The 15,505-nt window shown below is 50.7% G+C and overlaps 1 long non-coding RNA gene across 1 annotated transcript; it reads left to right on the top strand.

Moving 5' to 3' along the window:
* The first annotated feature begins 11,910 nt into the window (after positions 1-11,910).
* On the top strand, positions 11,911-13,581 carry LOC119087362. Its single transcript, XR_005090772.1, has 2 exons — positions 11,911-12,041; positions 13,313-13,581. It is a non-coding gene; the product is annotated as an uncharacterized LOC119087362 (long non-coding RNA).
* The last annotated feature ends 1,924 nt before the right edge of the window (positions 13,582-15,505 follow it).

Genomic DNA, 15,505 nt, shown 5'->3' with positions numbered 1-15,505 from the left:
CATTCGACACACACCTCTCCAACCCCCATAAATGCATGCACTTGACACACACACGGTAAGACCCCCACTCCCACCCACACACTCCAACGCTCCTTGGTCTTCCTCTGATCCGTTCTTTCCTGCCCCGAGCGGCACCACCCTCCTGTGTGCTGGCCCGCCCTGCTTTCCAGGGTGAGAGGTGCTTACACCCAGAGAAATGACAATGGCTCCTCATCAAGCAGCCGAGATCATTGTTTGTGGACTTTCTCATTTGAATTCTTTCCAAGAATCAGAATGAGTAATTTCATACGGAAATGCACAAAAAACAGTAATTACTGTGGTTGTGTCATAGTAAACAGTTCTGCCGAGTGGGCCCCTCTGCATCCTTCGTCACGCCTTTCACATCTGCTCCAGCCTTGCACCTACAGCCCAGGAGCTGGGATGAGGAGTGGACAGCCCTGAGAAGAGATGGAGTGGATTGGATGGGGGAAGGAGGCCTTTTTTGAGGGGGTGTCCTTGGTGGTGTATCCTTGGGTCTGTATCCAAGAGCTTAGAAAGGCCCAGCCTCCAAATGCCATGTGCCACTAGTTGGCTGGGTCCTATGGGTACCAGCCTAGGTGGTGACATGTGCCTTCCTGTGTGTGCTTGTGTTGATGGGTGTGAAACAGTGGTTGTGGGTGTGGCCATATGTGTGTTAACATCAGCCTGTGAATATGACTATGGCTGTGAATACCCACGTGGCAATGTGTGGCAGTGTGTACATGCAGGTCCCTGGTAGTGATTTCATATACGTGGATGCATATATTTATGAGGATGGCTGGGATGGAGTAGCCACCTGGCTTTGTGTCCCTGCGTAGGGCTAAGTGGTCCATTGCCTGTGTGTGCCTGGGGAAACAGCTTCTCATGGGTAGAAGAACAAATGTATACATATGTGTACATATGTGTGCATGTGAGTGTGTATGTATGTGGGCACACACATGTCATAGACACCGTGTGAACTGTATATCTTGGTGAGAAGCCATGATCCTGTCGGGGTGCAGAAGGGTAGTATAGAACTTGCCTGATGGTGAAGGTCATTTCCAAGGTCAGGCTGGAGGTGTTTAGTACTAATCATTCGAACATCATTTCTGGGCATCAATATGGTCGATCCAGCGAGGAACAAGATAGGGAAGACCCTGTACTGTTGGAACTTGTATAGAAAGAACAGAGAAGAGCTGATATCATATCCTAATAATTATACCATCATTAAGTTCCAGGAAGGCAAAGAACCCGGGGCTGTGTGGGACCCCACTGCTCTGACCCAGGGCTGTGTGGGACCCCACTGCTCTGACGTAACCTGAAGGGTCAAAGCTAACGAGGCTTCTCTGAAGAAATGACACTAGACTGAGGCCTAAAGAGAGGTGGGGGCCAGCCAGGCAGAGGGGGTTGGGGACAGCGAGGTGGGACGAGTGTTAAGAACACGGGAAACAGCACATGTGGAACTGCTGTGTCATAGAGCAAGTTCCTGTGAGGAAACACAGGAAGGGTGGGAGGTAAGGAGGAATACCAGCTCCTTGAGGTCTTCTGGGACGGGGCCAAGGTTTGACCCTTACCCTACAAACAACAAAAGGCAGGGACAGTTCTCTCTGTTGAGCCAAGGGCCAACTGTCTGGGGCCAGGGTCGGTAAAGGAAGCTGGTGGGGAGGCAGATGTGGTCCTGAGGGCAGTGGTGGCTTGGCCCAGGAGCACATGGTAAGGGAGGAACGGAAGAGGGTCCAGGAGTCTCTTGGGGTGGGGATCAACAGGCATGGATGGGGGGATGGTGCCTCAAAGTGAGACATTGGGGAGACTCCCAGGTCCGGTGCCAGCTCCGGCTTGCCACAAGAGCCGGGGACAGAGAAGGTGCAGCATGAGGAACACCTGCTCCAGGGGAGGGAGGAGTCAAAATGCTCTTCTCCACAAGTGGTGGGAGCACCCGGGCAGGTGCAGATGCCCGGAGGTTGGAATAGTCCAAAGTCTGTTAGGAAGGGAGGCTTCTGCTGTGGTATGGGTGGGGGTGGGGGTGGGGATCAGGGACTGCTTCAAAGGGGAGTCAAGATCTGTGTGTGGGGAGCCAGCTCAGGTGACAGACATAGGGGTGAGAGTGTCACCTTTCATGACCTTAAGTGCAACCTACGTAGGGTGGGGACCGTGAACGAGTCACCCAGACCCGACAGTGCTTTGAGGTGCACACACCTATGCGTGCACACACTACTCATGGCAGCAATATCTATAGCAGCCGATGGCGGAGGCCGCTCAGTGCTCACCAGTGGATACACTGTGGCGTTTGGGTACAACTGAATGTCAGCTTCAGAAAGCAAGGGCGTTCTCACATCTGCCGCCATGTGGAAGAAACATGAGGACGCTGAGTAAAAGAAGTCAGGCATAAAAGGAGAAATCCAGGGCCAGGGATTTGCACATAAAACCCTTGCCACACAAACATGAGGACCTGAGTTTGGACCCACATAAAGCATCTCTAACCCCGGGGCTCAAACGTTAAAGTGGGAGTTTGAGACAGGAGAATTCCCAGAAGCTTGAGGGCAGCTAGCCTGGTGGACGCAGCAAAGAGCCAGAGACCGTCTCAAGCAAGGTGAGACCCTGTCTTACCCAAGGTCATCCTCTGACCTCCACATGCACACTGTAGTATATCTGTGTCTGTATTCACATACACGAACGTGAACACCACGCACACACAAAGTGTGGGGGAGAGAGAGAGAGAGAGAGAGAGAGAGAGAGAGAGAGAGAGAGAGAGAGAGAGGACTACAGTATGCTTCCACTCACACGGAACATCTACTGTCATCAGATTTATAAAGAAAGTAAAAACAGGTGCTGCCCCCAGGGGCTGAGGGAGGATGCAGGGAGTCACTGTGTCGTCGGGGACAGCATTGCAGTCTGGGGGATGTTAACATTCTGGAGATGGATGGTACAGATGGTTGTGTAACAATGTGAACACACTTAATGCCACTGAATTACACAATTAAAACTGGCAAATTGTATGTTATAATATTGTAACGCAATTAAAAGCTGAGATCCCAGACTCTGGGGCCAGCTATTCTGTTATCGTTTCTTGGGTGTGCAGCTTAGGGAGGGGTGATAATTAGCACAGCAAAACGCAGGCATTTGCTCCAGTCAAATGCCACCTACTAAATCAAAACTATACTTTGAATTCTAATAAGAATGACTAACTTGCCGGGCGGTGGTGGCGCACGCCTTTAATCCCAGCACTCGGGAGGCAGAGCCAGGCGGATCTCTGTGAGTTCGAGGCCAGCCTGGGCTACCAAGTGAGTTCCAGGAAAGGCGCAAAGCTACATAGAGAAACCCTGTCTCGAAAAACCAAAAAAAAAAAAAAAAAAAAAAAAAAAAAAAAGAATGACTAACTCTGCCTAGGAGAGGTGGAAAGAGAGACTCGGGGAAGGCCGGGTTTGGGAGGGTGAATAGGAGTCCTTGAGGAAGGACTCCTAAAGGAAGGCCAGACAAGCAAGAAACAGACTTGGAAGTAGAGATGAAATAGGATCGAATCCTAGCTCCGTTGTTACCTGTGTGAGCCACAGCATAGAGCTCTCCAGCCCCAACCTGTGGATTGAGTTTAATGAAACGAAAACATGTTGCAGGGTTACTGCAGAATTTAGGATGGGGGTTGCGAGGTGCCTGGCGGACCAGGTGTTCAATACACGGTGAGCAAAAAGTTCTTGCTTGTGGGCGTTTGTGTTCAGAAGTCAGAGGCCAGCCAAGGGCTGACATGATGGCAATGTGGTTAGAACTTGTGCAGGCTCAGTCAAGTTCATGGGAGCTTGGAGCCTTTCCCGACCCTCCCTCGGCTCTCCGCATTCATTGCTTCGACCAGTTTGTACTGATCAACTGGAAAGCAGAAGATCTGGGTCCCAGATCCTAAAAGGTGAGGCTGAGGAGGGAGGTCTCGGGAACCTGCCCTGTCTGCTGTTCCCAAGTCAGTGCCAAGGACAAACACTATGACCCCTAGAGACAGACTGCAGAGCCTTCCTTCAGGGAGGTTCATTGTACTCTGTGTCCCTCCTGGAGGGCTGGCAAGCAAACATTCTTGCGTGTGGGTATTTGTGTCCAGAAGTCAGTGGCCAGCCAGTCAGAGGCTGACATGACCGCAACATGGTCAGGACTTCTGCAGGCTCAGTCAAGTTCATGGGGCTCAGACCCAACCAAGTCTTCCCAGCGGTGACCTTAGGCATATCACAAAAGACATCACCCCTCTGTGCCTTAGCTTCGTCATTGGACCACCCGGATCTCAGACTGCCTGGGTTCGGTAAGTTTAGATGAACCAAGAGCTATATAAGACCCTGGGCTGCTGTGGGGACAGGGCACGAAGGTGAAGGTGACCATCTTGGTGCTCACTAGCGTTGTGGGAAGGCTTTAGTCATTTTTGATGCCCTAGGCAAATGACTTCAAGCATTGGGTCTGGAGGGGCTTGGATGTATCCCTGTCAGCTCTTGGTTCGCTCAAGCCTTTGAGCACAGGTCTTAGAGCAGGGACTGCAGCGGGAAGTGGCTGAGGTAGAAGCTCTCAGAGAGAAGCCTCTGGCCTCACAACCCCAGCCTTGCCTGGGGGCTTCACAGAAATATCCATTCTCAGACTCGGGACCAGACCCCTAAAGCAAGCTTGGGGGTACCCCTCACGTGGTGCTGAAACTTGAAGTCAGATCTACTGCCAACACTCCACCCTCGTGTGCACCCTTGGATCTGCTTCTGTGGCCCAGCTGAGAGTGCTCTGCCAGAAGGAGGCACGGACCCAGCTGAGTCTCTCTGTGACTGTAGCATGGGCGGGGGACTCTCTTCCCTCAGCCTCACCAGCAGGGTGGATGCCAGGGGGATCTGCATAGCTCATTAGCTCTTCTCTGGGCTTCAATCCCTCTTAATTAGTTTTGCAAAATTATTCATTAAAAAAAACCCAAATTCATTACAAATCAAATATGGGTCCTTGCTAAGTTTGTATGCATGAGTGTGTGTTTGTGAATGTGCAGGTATGAGCGCACGTGTGTGTACATGGATGTATGGAGGTCAGAGGATAACCTCGGGGGGTGTACAATGGTCTGGAATCGGCCAGTTAAGTGAGACTGGCCGTCCAGCAAGCCTCAGAGATCTGTCTCTACCTCCCCAGCCCTGGAGTTACAGGCACGTACCACCATGCCTGACTTTTATGTGGGTCCTGGGATCGAACTCAGATCCTTGGGAGGAATTTACTGACCGAACTATCTCCCCAGCCCCATGTCTGACTGTATGGGTGTGGGTGAACATGTATTTGTGCCTGTGTCCCAAGGCTTTGTCTTGTTCAGGTCCCTGAGCCTAGCACCCACTTATCAGGGCCCCCAGCTCGCAGTCTTGATGGCAAGGATGGACGACTGTAGACCTATTCTGGCGGCTGAGCATCCAGGGTAGACAGCAGTACCCAGTGCTGGTGAGGACATAGGAAGTCCAGTGTCTGAGTCAGAGCTGGTCCAGTCTGAGGACAGGAAGAGGCTGTCAGAACATTACGTGTCTGATGTTCTCTAGTGCCTGAATCTCTAGGCATTAGGTGCCCTGGAGATCGAATTACAGGTGGTTGTAAGGTGTCTGACGTCAGTGCTGAGACCCAAACTCAGGTCCTTTGCAAGAGCAGCAAGTGCTCTTAGCTGCTCATCCACCTCTCCAGGCCCCAGGCTTCGTTATCCTATGTCCTCTGGTCTTTCTACTCTAATCCTGAGAGCTCTGGGATGAACTCCTCGGGCCTCCCTCCCAGGAGAAGCTAGCCAAAGAGCTGACTGGAGAGCTGCGGCTGGGGGTGTCCAGATATGTCAGGCCTAGAGCCTGGACCATCTTCCTATCCTCTCCCATCCTCTCCATCCTCCCTGGGTGCCTTCCCTGCTGGGAGCAGCCCTATTTGGAGCCAAGTAAATTTATGGCATAATTCCGCATGGAAATGCATGGAAATACTGCCAATTACCATCAAGGCAGAAGGGGAGGCTGTGTCCCCCGTGCCCTCCTTGGTCTGCTGTCTGCTGGTTCCTAACTCCTTGAAACCACAGGGAGCTAGGAGCCAGCTTGCATGGCCCAGATTATTGGAGTGGGACATTTGTATAAAACTCTTGATTCGTCTCACCTGGCCTTGGTGGTTTGTGGCAGGAAAGGCTCCTTCACATTAAACTTGAGCAGACCTGGAAAATGTCATTCCCCAGCCTCAGCAAAGCCGACAGCTGATGCGATTTATCTAACTGCGATCAGTTCATCAAACTAGGGTAGGGCTCAGCCGCTGGAAAGCCTGGGGTAGGGGGCGGGGGCGGGAAGTCTGATACAATCGGGTCTGTTTAAAATGCAAAGGCTCAGGAGATTTAGGAAATGCGGTAAGGGGGGTGTTGGGGAGCGTTTAGCAGGCGCTGAGCCAAGCTGGCCAAGTTCCTTCAGCAAAGGCATCAGAAGCAGTGGAGGCTCTGCGTGCGTGCGTGCGTGCGTGCGTGCGTGCTTTAGAATCTGCTCTGTGCTGGCCACAGGTGCTGCCTGAGCCTCATCCCGTCCACAAAAGGAGGATGCTGTCTACTGTGTGCTTCTGAGGGGGTGGAGGAAAGGTGATGTAAGGCCCTGCCCCATCTTTGGAAATCTCACAGTCTAAGAGGCAGGTCATGGAATCTAGGACAGGGTTGTGTGTGAGAGACTCGAGGTGCTGGTAGGTGATCATGGTGGGAGAGGCCCACAGTGGAGCCCTCGGACCCCGTGGTCAGAGGAGCTTGGTTCAGACCTGGGTCTTCCCATTTGCTTGCCAGCTGTGTGTCCTTGAGGGAGACACATGCCCTCTCTGAGCCTTACTTCCTCACTTGTGGAAAGGGGAAACCGTTCCTCCTGAGGGGGCGGGGATGGATAAATACTGCGTGTGTGTGTGTGTGTGTGTGTGTGTGTGTGTGTGTGTGTGTGTGTGTGTATACAATGCTTTGGCATTAGGCTTGGCACACTGTAAGTGGTCAGGGGCGGGGCTCGCCTGAACTGAAGAAGTCTGTAAGCCTGGGGAGGAGGTGGGGAGGCCATCAAGGCTTTGACACATGGGAAAGACTTTGGCTGATAGCCACATGAGGGGATGGGTCATAATAATGAAGAGAGACATGCGCGGAAGCTGTCTGTCTGGCGTCACTGTTCCCACTACAGATCCTAAAGGGGCAAGGGGGAGACCCCCACGACTGGAGTGCCAGAGTCATGTCCCTGAAGAGCAGCTTCCCTTCCCTCTGCTCAGTATCTCCCTTGCCCTCCTTCCCTTCATATCCTCCCCCATGAGTGTTTAATCATTTGGCCAGAACTGGGTTAGAGACCCATTTCCTGCCATCAGTCAGGACTGGGCAACATTGAGACCCAAGCAGGGGAAGAAGGGACACTCGGTGCTGTCCCTTTGGGACTTGGTGCTCTATCAGGCCCATCCCAGGCTGCCCTCTGTCGCCACAGTCAGCTCTGCTCCCAGGGAAGTCGGGGGGGGGGGGGGGGGGGGGGGGGGACTGGGACCGGCTGGGATGGAGGGACTGTGTGGGGGAGGGGAGAGGTTTGGCAGTGTGGCAGGGACTGTGGGGACAAGGTCCCCTAAAACAGGTCATTGACACTCTGGATCCGTCTAACTGACTCTTGACAGAGCAGGAAGATGGAGGCTCATGAGGGAAACTGAGGCAGCAGCTCAGGCATGGCTCCTGCTGTGGTAGGACTCGGGTTCTCTCTAGGCTTTCAGTCTCAGGCATCCAGGCTATTTGGGTGCCCTCAGCCAGGCTGGAAGATTCTCACTTCAGAGGTCTGGGGTGACTCTGGAGGACAGTCTACCGACTCCAAGAGGTGAACCCTTTGGGGTTAGGCGCCATTTGGTTAGGTTTGCAGGGCCTCTCCATGTTCCTCTCACTTTAGCTAGACACGGAGCAGCAATTAGCTGAAAACTTATTATATGCCAGGCTGTGGGCCAGCACTTAACATATATTAATTTATTTAAGTCTTTATCAACTTGAAGAGACAGACTTGAGGAAAATTAACTCTTCTTTCCCCCCTGAGCAAATGGGTTCTGAGTGGCTGGATAATTGCTCAAGGTCTTATTTCAAAGTCACCTCCTCGGAAAATTTTCCTCGGTTGGATACTGAGGCGGTGGCTCAGCGGGGAAAGTACATTTGGCATCGGCACAGGGACCCAAGTCCAGATCCCCGGAACTCCTGTGAAAGCCAGGGTGGCCATGCACTTGGGACCCTAGCGCCAGGGTGTGGAGACAGGCAGGTCCTGGGGCTCATTGCGGGCCACCAGGGGGGAGGGAGGGAGAAAGAGAGAGGGGGAGGTGAGAGAGAGGAGAGAGAGAGGAGAGAGAGAGAGAGAGAGAGAGAGAGAGAGAGAGAAGAGAGAAGAGAGAAGAGAGAGAATCTTATTTACTCTCCCCATCAGGCTTCTCTGCCTTACGGCTGTGTTTTCTCTGTGATTTGTTTATCGTCTGCAATCCAGTTAATGTGGTAAGCTCCACGATGGCAGAGGCTTTGCCATCCCATTCTCAGTGTCTCCAACAAGGCGACATTTGTTGACTGAATGATAATGGATGACTAAATGCATGAATGAATGAGTGCCACCTGCTTGCAGCCATGGCAGAGCACCTCCTGCTACTGTCAAGGGCAAAACAGGTGAGCAGGAAGGAGAGGTTGACGCGTACAAGAATGAACAGCGTTAAGTCAGAGATGCAAAAATACAGACCCCAGCCAGGCCTTCCTGCAGTTAGTGAACAGGAAGAGTGTGACCCTTTTAGTACCGAGACAGAGGTAGGGGGCGGGAGGGGGCGTTCTCAGAGTCACCTTTTGGGATCAGAAGAGTGAGACCTGGGTGAATCTGCTATCTCCAGGGAGCCGGGGAGCATGCAGCCCGCAGAGGCCGGGCTGGGGCCTCTGCGGGGCTGGGCACTGCGCCCTGAGTTCAGACATTCATTAGGATTTGGGGCAGGGGGAGGGATTCTATTTGTCTGGGAATGACAGGGACCAGGGAGAAGGGCTTCTGGAGATGAGTGGCAGGAGAGATAAGCCTGATGTGTGACTTCTGACGCTTGGTTGGTTTGAAAATGAGTCCTGGGCCCAGATACGGGATTGACGTGGGATCAGGGAGGGCTGTTCAGCTTTCTGCCTTCCGACTTTGAAAGGGGTCCCTGGAGGAAGAGACTGGGTCCTAGTGCCGGAGGGATGAGCTGGTTGGGCCAAGGGTCACCTTGGCTGCTGGGGACAGACTCCTGAGATGGTGTGTTTGGGAGACAGCTTCAGTGTCTCTGGGCGGGCCTTTTCTTTGGTTTTGAAAGCCGGAGTACTCACCGGTGGTGCTACGGTTGGCCAGGCCCCCACATACCTGTCTCCATGCCCCCTCTGCCCTCTTTTCTGCCTTGTGTTAGAAACCTGAGTGGGTTCTTTGTTCTGTTGGGAGCTATGAGCAAGGAGGGGGATGGGACTCTGAATTCTACCTCTTGTCTTCGTGGTTGAGTGGTTGGAGGTTGGTTATCACCCTCTGTGAAGGCCCTGGGTGCGTCCCTTCTCTTGCCTTTCAGACTTGGTTAATGTCAGTTGGCTATTCCCCAAGGCCTCAGGTCCTATGCCACACCCTGTTGACATCCTGGGGTCCTATGCCACACCCTGTTGACTCTGGGTCCTATGTGTCCTGTTGACATCCTGGGGTCCTATGCACCCTGTTGACATCCTGGGGTCCTATGCTGCACCCTGTTGACATCCTGGGGTCCTATGCTGCACCCTGTTGACATCCTGGGGCCCTATACTGAACTCTGCTGTCATCCTGGGGTCCTATTCTATGCCACACTCTTTGAATCTTGGGTCTATCTGCTGTTGAGTCTCCTTGTACTTGCTGTTCCTTCTATTCTATGCCACACTCTGTTGACATCCCTACTAATTTTGGTTGGATTTGAATATGACTCCTGCTTCCTGCTGGGATCGTCACAGACTTATTACCACTGTCAGTAACGTTGCTCTGACTTTCCTGGGGATGCCCCACCTCCTACCAGCCCCACTCTCCAACTTCCCTCTCCCATCACCACCTCCAGAGTCGTCATGGTCTTGGCTATCCCTTGTTTCTGGGCCAGCGTCTCATGGCCAATCAACTTTGAGCTCCCAGAAAGGCCAGATTATCTCACCGAGGTGGAGGCCGCAGCCAATCCCCAGTGTGCCATATCTGCAGGCCTCCTGCTCCTTGCCTGGCTCTGGTCTTTTGTTTGATCTTAGTGATGTGGACCTAGAGGGCACGGGTGACTAGAGCTGGGAGAGGAGAAGCGAAAGGGGGCTTGAAAGCAGCCCAGGAGTGAACTGTGAGGACTGTCACTGTCCCCTCTTCTAGGAGCTGCAGAAGCCGTCCCAAAGTGCAAGATGAAGCTGTGAGGGCCATGGAGGCTACTGGGGCCACACGAAGACCCTGAATCAGCCCTTGGGGTCTGCATGATCAGGGTTCTACTCACACGGGCCCTCCTCACTCTGTGACTTCCGGGGGCAATCTTCCTTTGTAGGGAAGGAAGTGAAATGCATCAGAATGATCAGCCTCCGTGGGCTGCCTGGTTCCAGGCTGGGCAAAGGCTCACCTACAAGTGCCACTCGGAGTCTCCGGAGGCTGCACCTTTGAGGGAGCCCCTTCTGTACACCCTGCCTGGGCCTCTTCGTTCAGCCATTGCCCTGCAGCTCTAACTGGAGCAGAACCAAATGAAAACAGTAAAGCGTGTAAGGCAATAGAAATAGCTGCTTCCACAGTACTCCCCAAAGCCCAGGAAGAAGCAGGGAGGCAGGTCTGTTGCCTGGGTTTCCAAAAACATGAATTTCTTACCTGTGCAAGTTTGTGCAGCCTTGGGGCCAAGGGTGAGTCCCATCGCTGAGGGCTAGGTAGTGGACACGATAGATCTAACCAATTCTGCCTTCTCCTCTCTTCTCAGGACCTCAAGCTTCTCATCTGTAGAATGGGAGAAATGGTAATGTGGTGATCAGCAGTCGCTCAATGTATAGAGGTCTTATGCTATAACTTCTCTTAGCATCCTTGATTTTCAGGAAGGACATGGGGACTCAAACAGGAGAAGTGATTTGTTCACATTCAGATCTTTCTAGTCTCACAGTCTTTACACTTTCTTTGCCCGTCTTCTTGAGATGTTTGAGACAAAGTCACACCCCTGTTGTCAGCTCTGCACTGGGGCCATGGAACAGACAAGGGGCTATTTCCCGTGATGCCTGCTGCTCAGCACAGGGACAGGTCTCCATGGCGGAGCTGGCTGTCACTCTGAGGAGAACCAGGCAGAGATAGCTTTGGGAGGACATAGGGGCCCTGCCCTTGCCATCCTTCTTGCCGGGTAGATATGCTCGCATTCTCTGTTTTGCCCTGGGAGAGGTGGCTTACATTCATCGCCCAGTTAACCATCTGCCCAAGTCCCCAAGGTGTCCTGTAATTTCGTAGCATCCTCCTCCAGGGACTACAGGCTTGGCTGCGTAGGTTGCTTTGCACAACAGGACAGTAATGAACTTGGGACAAGCCTCGGGCTCTCTTCCGAAAGACAGAGGCTATGGAGCTGAGACAAGCCCCTCCTAGCTGGTGCTTCTCCCTGGCCCTGGCGCTCCTGGAAGGCAGGGGCTGTTGTGGTTTGAGTGCAAAATGCCCTCCACAGGGTGTGTGTTGGGGCTGGTGGTGCTTTCTGGGCATTCTGCAGATCTTTTGGGAGATGTGGCTCCCCCGATGAAGCAGCTCAGTGTGTGTGTGTGTGGGGGGGGCCTTTGAAGGCGATCCCCACTCCTGTTTCTGTTCTGTTGTGGTGTGAACCACCTCTGCTACACGCTTGGGTTGCCACGAACTGAACTGCTGTGCCAAACCCCACCCAGCATGGCGGACTAAATACTCGGAAACAGTCAGAAGGGACATTCTCTTCCTCTGGTTATTTCTATACACAGGTATCGTGTGGTCCCCGTGATGCAAAAGTAGCTAGCACACGTCTGTTCTGTCTCTGCGTCCCAGGCCTGGCACAGGACAGGCCACACAGTCACTGTCGTTGGCAAGAGTGACTCAGTGGGTCCGGAAGAGGATCACCAAGTAAGTCTCTCTCTCAGCCAGTCCTGATCCCCATCCTGGGCTTCCCCATGGCTCCTAGAATTCTAGCTGGCTCCGGTTCCCAGGACCATACACCAAAGCCCCCTTTTCTAGAGCGAATCACTTGAGTTCCTTCTTCCCTTCCCCCTCCCCCTCCCGCTGTCCCTAGGTCACCTCGAGTGGCTCCAGCCTGGCCTTGCCCCTGATGGTCTCAGACCTTCCCCTGCACCCAGAGCCCAGGACAGCTGCACTCAGGTCCCTGGATCCCAGGCCTTTCCCCTCCTACGGCCGCTGTTAGTAGTCCCACTTTCATTACAGTGAATTCCCACATCTGATAGAAGGGTCACTTTGATTTTTACAATTTAAATTCAATTTAATATTTGAATAGGTAATAAATTCTCATGGTTCAAGGATATTTATAATACAAAGTCTCCCTCCAACCCCCCCCCCCCAGACTCCTAGGTCCCTCACTAATGTGGCATCACCAGTTTCTGTGTATTCTTTGGGACAGTTTGGGAGGCAGAGACAGGTCTGCACACACACACAGCTCTGCATCCAGAGAGTTCTGAACTTTGTTCCTACAGGACACTATCCTTTAGTCCAGCGGTTCTCAATCTGTGGGTTGTGACCCCTTGGGGGGTCAAATGACCCTTTCACAGGGGTCACCTTAGACCAACTGAAATATCAGATATTTACATTATAATTCATAACAATAACAAAATTACAGTTATGAAGTAGCAATGAAAATAATTTTTATGGTTGGGGGTCCCCACACATGAGGAACTGTATTAAAGGGTCACAGCATTAGGAAGATTGAGAACCATCGTTTAGGCAGAAGGCGTTGTTGTGGGATATTTGTTTGCACCGACACTCCAGGACTTCCAATAAAGTTAAGCCTTGAACCAGAGGGTGGAGTCAGCGATTGGCTGGCCAGAATTAGCCATAGATATGTTAGAAGATGGAGAGAGTTGGATAGAGAGGGACAGGAAGAGCTAAGGAGGGGCTTGGAGAGGTTTCAAGGCTTTTCAGTCTGGAAGTGTGGAGAGGCAGGGTCAGCTGATCATTCCTCTGTTGCTCTTTGGATCTTTCGGGTTTTTACCCCAATATCTGACTCTCGAGTTTTATTTAATGACAGAACACTATAAGTAAATGCTTCAAGGTATCTTCTCTTTTTTTTTTTTTTGCTCTTGGAAATATAATCCATACGTGATAAAATCAATTCTTTTAAAGTGTTTTTTTTTTTTAATTTTTAATTTTTTTTTAAATTTACGCAGTTCCTTGCCATCGGCCAGCATTCCTGTCACACTGCACAGAACGCTGCATTCGTTAGCAACCGCTTTCCCACCTGGATCCACAACTCACACAGCCATTGACCTGTTTTGTGTCTCCGTGGATTTGCCTGTTCTAGACACTTCATGAAGTCACACACAGACAGGCGACTCTGGTGTCTGCTTCTGTCTTTAAAGTCCGTCTCCACTGTAGCGTGTGTAAGTGCTCGGCTCCATTCCTCCTCATTGCCGAATAATGTTCCGTTGCCTGGGCACACCACACTTGGTTCATTCACCCAACGTGGGTATTTTGTTTCTGTGTTTTTACTATTGTGAATGATGCTCCTACGAACATCAGTCTGGACAAGTTTTTTGTGTGAACACTTTTTTTTTTTCCTATAAAAGAATGTGAACATGTGTTTAATTCGAGTATATGCTTAGGGGAACATGGCCAAGTCGTTGCTCACTCCTTTGAATGGCTTCTTGGTATACTATACAACTCTTTAAGGGATCACCTGTTGATGGATGTTTCATTTATTTTGACTGTTCTTTCAATTTGCATGTTCACAGTTCATAAGTTTGTGTGTGTGCGTGTGCGTGCGTGTGTGTGTGTGTGTGTGTGTATGTGTATAATATCTAGAAGTGTGTTTGACAGTGACAAATGACGTAGGCATTAGTGGTTTTAATAGATCCAACCAAAACTGCCTGTCCCACACGGAGACAGTACCAGCAGCAAAGTGTGAGCTGCCAGTCTGCTGGGTAAGAGGTAGATCATCTGGTTTATTTCCAGTTTGTCTTGTGGGTGAAGTAGCTGTCCTTCCAAATGCTGTGAGTCCTCTTCATGCTCTTTGTCCATATTTCTATTGAGTTATTGATTTATGTGTTGTTGTTTTTTGAAAGAGTCTATTTAGTTCAAGAGGCTGGTTTTGAACTCCTGGTGATCCTCCTGCTTCATCCTCCTGAATGCTGAGATTACAGGTGTGTACTACCATGTCCAGCAATTTCTTAAACATTTGTAAGAGCTTTTCACGTACCAGATATATCTCCAGCTTGTTATTTGTCTTTTACCTATTCTTTAGACCTATTTATTTTTAATTTTATGTGTATGAATGTTTTGCTTGCAGGTATGTATTATGCACCACATGCACAGAGTGTCAATGGAGGCCAGAAGAGGGCACTAGATCCCCTGGACTGCAGTTACAGATGGTTGTGAGCCACTGTGTGGGTGCTGGGAATTGAACCCAGGTCCTCTGCAAGAGCACCCAGTGTTCTTAACATCTGAGTAATCTCTCTAGCTCCAATATTTGTCTTTTAACTTTGCTAATGGTCACTTGTACCTTCAAGAAGTTTTCTAGTCTTATGTAGCCAAATTAGCACACCACTCCCCGCTTCTGAGGGCCTAGTCAGAAGATTTTTCACACATTAAAACTATTGTTTCAAATTTATCAGTGGTTCCTTTTAGGCCAATTATTTCATTAAAAACATTTCAATCTTTGGTCCATCTAGAATTTGCTTTGGTATAAGATATGACGTATGGATCTAATTTTACGTTTTCTCAATGGCTAATTGAGTGTCCTAATAATATTAATAAGCAGTTCATCTTCTCCTCAATGATTTTGTTTTCCTCCCCAACTTTATTACAGTACAATTGAGAAATGAACATTATACATTTGGGATGCATAATCTATTTTGATTTATGCATGCATTATGAAATGTTAAATCAAGTCAATTAATATATCCATCATCTCATTATTATTATGGTTTAAATAGTAAATGTCCCTCACCAGGTCACACTTTGAATGTTTGGCCTCCAGCTGGTGGCTTTATTTTAGGGAGTTCTGGGAACTGTAGGAGGCGGGGCCTACAGTCATTGGGGCGTGTCTTGTTGAGTCTATTCACTTGCTTCCTCCCATCTTTCAGCTGCTCCCATCTGCTGGCATGTGAGCCATGCTGCTTCCCCACTTCATGCTCCTGTCACCATGATGGATGTTTAAGAGAGTAGGGCCAAGCTGGGCAGTGGTGGCGCATGCCTTTAATCCCAGCACTTGGGAGGCAGAGGCAGGTGGATCTCTGTGAGTTCAAAGCCAGTCTGGTCTACAAAGTGAGTTCCAGGACAGTCTCCAAAGCTACACAGAGAAACCCTGTCTCAAAAAAAAACCAAAAATAAATAAATAAATAAATAAATAAATAAATAAATAA

This window comes from Peromyscus leucopus, chromosome 2 (genome assembly GCF_004664715.2).
Source record: "Peromyscus leucopus breed LL Stock chromosome 2, UCI_PerLeu_2.1, whole genome shotgun sequence".
NCBI classification, from domain to species: Eukaryota; Metazoa; Chordata; class Mammalia; order Rodentia; family Cricetidae; genus Peromyscus; species Peromyscus leucopus.
The sequence above is the reverse complement of the archived record's forward strand: the minus strand, read 5'-3'. Positions and strand labels throughout refer to the sequence as shown.